Below are 6,000 nucleotides of genomic sequence, written 5' to 3'. Positions count from 1 at the left end.
ATTGGATCCTGAGCTGGCCCCAAATCCTCTGGCTAACGCTGAAGATCTTCGGCATACATCCTTAACTTCCTGGTCTGACGCTGTGCTGAAATTTTAGAAATTCATGCTACAGTCCCAAACACATCTATCGAAAACCTCACATCCTTCATCTGGGATGGAATAGAGTCTAAGAATATACTTGAGGCTCATAGAAATATAGACACATAACAAGGAGTCTAGAATAGAATTTTTAAGGATGCCCTATAGCCTTCCAAAGATAGGTTATAGATGTCTCTGTACTAATCCATAAGACTCTACCCAAAACTTAGCTCTTGTACCAACACACTGATAAACCTAGGCTCTGATTTGTTATGACCCAATTTCTCAGGTTATGATGGCGCCTATTATAACCCACCAGTATATAAGCCAACTTGTAGTTCGAAACTACTAGTAATGGACTACCAAGAGAAGTGGAGGATGGATGTAGAATTAATGAAATAAAACACTAAAATACATAAGATAGTCCCAAAACATAGTGGAATTAATACAAGAGCTTCTAGTGTAATAAGATTACAAAATAAAGTACTAAATTAATATATTAATACAAACCATCTTTGAATACAATATATTGATCAATCTAATACAATGGAGAGAGAATAAAAATGCTCAAAACATTGGGACCTCCCCCTATGTCTCCAAACCATAGCTCCTCTACATAATGCACAAAATAACAACGATAACTTGTATTATGATTTACAGGCTACAAAAAAGTAGTATTAGTACAAAACATGTGGTACTCAGTAGGAAACTACTGATTGAGCTCTAAAGATAATAAACTTATACATAATTTGCAAACAGGAATGTAAGCAATGGTCAATTATCAAGGGAAGTAAAATAGTAAAGCTAAGGAGGATATTAGGGTACACTATCCTATTTTGGCCATACTTAGGAAACCTAACACTATACCATATATCACTAACCCGTATACAAATAAATAACAAATATGAAAGACCCCTTATAATATCAATCATTTTATTTTTGAGCCTTCTGCATATCTAATGTCAATTTTGACTTGAATTATGTTCTTTTTGGTTTAATTGTGTATTTTATTAGTAATCATCAAACAAAAATAGATCAACCCATTATACAAATAAACATTCTAAGCCTATTTATTTTATCCGGCCCAACCCGGATCCATTTACAACAAATATAATCAGTAGTGTTTCCAAAAAAGACAAGTATCCTACTCTCTATCTTATTCACACCTCCTTTCAACATGTTTTTTCCCTTATTTAATAGTGAATTCCTTCTATTGATACTCTAGATAATCAATGTGGTACCTCCTTGTTGTCGATGATTCTCCTGCTGATTCAGCTTTCAAAAGTAAGTATTTCCTCCTTTACCTTATTATATTAGCTTTTTGTTGCTTGAATATTGATTCTTCCTATTTTTTAATTGATTTCTCCAATGTATGGGACATTAAAAGACTTTTTTATTAGCTCTGAGGGATATAGTTAATTGTGCTAAGTTGCTACCTCCAGGTATGATATATCTCATTGCCTTTGTGAATTCCTTCTTACTTTGATGCTTATCTTAGCATTTCTTTCTTTTGATGGTCAGATATAGAAGGGATAAAGATAAGGGATTCGTTGACCCATGAAGATTCTAGTAGCTATTTCACACCCAGGTTTAAGAAGCTCAAATCGACCCATAGATCCCATGAAGCTAAGAATCTATTTTGATGGCTGAAGTAGACTAGGCTAGGTATAGCATGCTTTGTTTTTGCTGTTTTTATGTCTTGTACATATTAGCATGTACACTAAGCTGCCTAAACTCCCCTTTGCCCTTTATCCCTTTAGTGGTGCGGTTCTCAAGTAAGGGCACTGCCATTTATCACTAATAAGGATATTTTCCTCTCTTGTCAAGTCGCTAAAATTTAGTAATAGTGATTGCTCTTGAATCTATGGCTAGATTAGCAAGATGATCAGCCAACTAATTCCCTTCCCTATATTAAAAGGGTGTTTTGGGAAAGTACCAGATTTTAAAAGGGTTTTGGGGTCACTTTGGGACCCTAAGGTAGTGTAGGTCCACGATAAAGCCATGTCACAGAGGTTAAACTCTATAATATTAGAGTGGCATGGAGGCTAACCTCTATGATATTGGCTTGCCACAGTGATGTTTTAATTTTTTCTAGTTTTTGTTTTTTTTCACTTGGGGTGAGGGGCTTTTTGTATTTTTACCTATTGTACAACCTTTCAACATAAAATAAGCCTATTTTATTTAGTTTCAAAGATAAAAATCATTCATTCTCTCATAAAACTCAAAACCTAAGAACTTTAAGGGTTTCATAGAGAATTCACTATTCGGGCTCCAAACTTTAAATTGTTTTTAATTTCTAGTATATTTCAAGCATGTTTCTCTTCCCTAAACTTTGATTTTACATTGTGGAATACATTGAATGGATTTTCATATAATTTTAATTGTGGGTATTGAAATTAGGTGAGGGGTTTCGATTGTTACCGACTGAATTACTTGTGACATATTTTAAATTGATTATTCATTCTTTAACTTGATTTTTTGGAATTGAATTGATGCATTGTTTAAATGATTTGAATGGGAGACACGGGTTTCCCTAAATTGGATGAATTTTGACTTGGAATTAGCACTAACTTCAACCTCCTTTATAATCTTATTTTGAATATGGATAAATTATATAGTTTAACTTACTTTTGAACTCAATACATTGCATTAATGGATATAAAAATAGATTTGGATGGCCTTGGTTCCGATGGTTTAGACTTTAAATGTAACTTGGGAGTCAATGTGTTTATGTGGATTGGTTTGACATATTTAATTTAGATTGCAAGCATATTAGTATGATGATACTAAGTGGTAAATGCTTTAATGAATGACTCCTGGGTTAATAGTTGGAATTATGTGCAAATTGATTTTAATTTGGGCTTAAAGTAGGTTGTGTAGCATATTGTGAAGGTGTAAGTCCTAGTGGGATGAACATTGGAAACCATGTTTACCGGCATTGGGGGTCTATATGACTATATGTTTGATACACACTTGATATATATGTATATATATATATATATATATATATATATATTTATAGGATGGCTATAGCCTATTGTGGCTTTAGTTTTCCCTCAAGTTTTCCTCATTTATACGGATAACACGCGTTAGGGCTCTTTTAGCAGGGAGAGCTGAACCAATATAGCCCATGGATTCCTTTACGATGGATCGAGCTACACATTCTAGGTTAATGGTTTTAAACTCTCATTTGCATAACCCTTACCCTATCCCAACATCCTATATATATATATATATATATGAATGTGCATATATGGTTTTGACTGATTTTAGGCATGGGATTATGTTATAACTTTCCCTGAGTTACATGTTAGTGCTTATCCCACTGACCATCCTAGGATGCTACATTATTTCATGATGTAGGGTATTAAGACTTTTTTGTTGCTCCTATGCAGCATTAGGTGGTTGATCACATCTCTTGAGTTGTTGTGGAGTGGTGAGCCCTTATCTGTAAAACCCTGTAAGATCCTAAGCTCGTTTTAGCTCACTTTTGCATGTTAAAGGAGGGTCCAAGACTTAGAATATTACACAAAGTGTGAGGACTTAGTCTTTTCTAAATCCCTTAAACTTTGATGAACTTATTTTCAACTTTTTTGGCATTGAAAAGTAAAATTCTAAGTTGATTCATGATCGGGGAAGTCAATAGTACATCTCGACTGAGTTTTGGAATTTTCGGACAAGCATAAGGGCATGTTTGAACTTCCAAAATAGTAGTAGCAGGTGATTAGTTCATGGGGCCTGCTCTAGTTTGGTGCAGGGGGAGCCCATGATAGAGCCCGTAGCGCTCGCTCCAGTGTAGCACTCTGGATTTGGCAGTGCCCGCTCCACTCCACCCCGTGTATTTATTTGTTAGTTTTGTTCCATATTTTTAAGTAAAAATAGGTCAGTTTTCCTTCACCCAATAGGTCCATAACATGGGATTAAATCCCCCAAAACTATATTTGGTCATCTGTCACTCAAATTCTCTCAATGGAAAACTATCCTCTCAAGAACAAACTGTAGCTATTCAAGCTCAAGTTTTAAGAAAACCACCAAGAACCTTTATGAAGACATCAATTAAGGTATGTTAGATGTTCATTCATGGGTCCTTTTCACCCATGGAGTCCAAGAACCCAATTTCAAGTTTTAAAGTTATGGTTTTTACATGTTATCATGAAGTTTACTCACGAATTTCCATAAATCTTGATGTTATATCATGTTTACATCCAATTGTTGTTGTTATTAAACCCTATACATTGTGAATGGTGCTTGCTCGCAGATTTAAGCCTTAATTGGTGATTTTAGTATTGTAATCATGCTATCCTTACATGTTAAAATTATTCCCATACTTAAGCCATAAATTATAAGTGCTTGATGAAATGCCCAAGAGAATGAGTTTTGAATAAATACTTACATGACATGTCCTCAAGGTTTAGTATGGTCTTGTTGTGATGTTACCGAGTTCGGGGGGTTATGAATACCCAAAATTTAGTTGTTACTTATCCTCAATATTGTCAGTATGGTTTTAGATAAGGTATGAGCATTATCTGTTCAGTTAATTAACATATTAGTCAGTCTAAAATCAATTCAGTGATCCGAGTTAGTTCAGTTGGGAGTAGGATTTAGCACCGAGTAAACCCAGGGATGGGGGGCCTGACTCTTAGTAGCAATCCCTGCATTCCAAACTATATAGCTAGTGTAGGTTGAGATACTAACCTACCAGTTGAGGGTTGACACATATCTCACTAAGACACCTGCCAGTAGAAGGTGACTCTTTAGTCCTTCGGGACTTCATTTCAATGGATCCATGCAGCCAGTGTTAGTACCCGTGGCATAGTTATGACACCATTCAAACTGGGGTCACAGGTTGGACCCCAATTAGCTCATATCAAGGCATGTCGGTTAGATGATAGCTCCCACAGTCTCAGTCCTATATTCGACTTAGAGTTTAGTTTCATGCTTTCTTGACTATGGCATACAATTATTAGTTGTATAGTATCAATATCTCAGTTTTTTAGTTTATAGACTATCCCAGTTGATGTTCCAGTTTTTGATGAAATGTTTTACATCTTTTTCAAGAGATAAGTGTTTGTTTTCAAGCAAAAACTATTTTATTTAATACTGGATTTTAGTGGTTTCAGTTTCAGGAGTTAACTGGAAGAGAAAATTGGAAAAATAGCAAAAGAGAGGGCACTGACGGTCAAACTGGCGGACCGTCATCCATGCGACGAACCGCTAGAGTGGCCGTAAAAGATTAACAGAAGGAAATAAATAAATGACCTCTATGACGGCCCAAGTGGCGAACCTTCAACCATCCGAAGGACTGCCAACTTGGCCGTTGTGACAAAATACAATAGGGCTTCTTAGAGAATCAAGTGACAACAAGAGCAACGGGCCGCTGGACCAGCGATAGACCACCTACTTAACCATCAACCCTTATCCAGAAGATGAAATTTTAGGACTCTCAACAATGGTCCACTTGATGGACCATCAGTCTATCGATGGGCCATTGATGAGACCGTCAACTGGGATGCAGTTTTTTTCTAAATTCAAATTTTAAATCCTCTGCACCTAGGAACATATAAATACCCACTTTAGGTTTTATTTAGGTATCTTTTATCCTATTTCAAACTTTAAAACTGATTATAACATAGTTTTCTCTGAGTATCAAGCTCGAATTGTGGATCATAAACATTTTATGCATATTTTCTTCTGAAGATTCAAGAACAAATATTGTGATTTTTGTAAGTATTTTATGAAATTATTATGAGAAATACAATGACTTCTTCATTTTCTTCTATGGAAATGAGTGGCTAAGCTCCCATAACTAAGGTTATGGGAGTCTTGATATGAAAAACTGATCGGGGTTGTGAAAACATTTGATTTCCATGGTTAACTAAAGTTGTATGAACCTTTTTTCACAATAATGACCTTTTTTGGTTG

This window comes from Capsicum annuum, chromosome 7 (assembly GCF_002878395.1).
Source record: "Capsicum annuum cultivar UCD-10X-F1 chromosome 7, UCD10Xv1.1, whole genome shotgun sequence".
NCBI classification, from domain to species: Eukaryota; Viridiplantae; Streptophyta; class Magnoliopsida; order Solanales; family Solanaceae; genus Capsicum; species Capsicum annuum.
Note: the sequence above shows the minus strand (reverse complement) of the source record.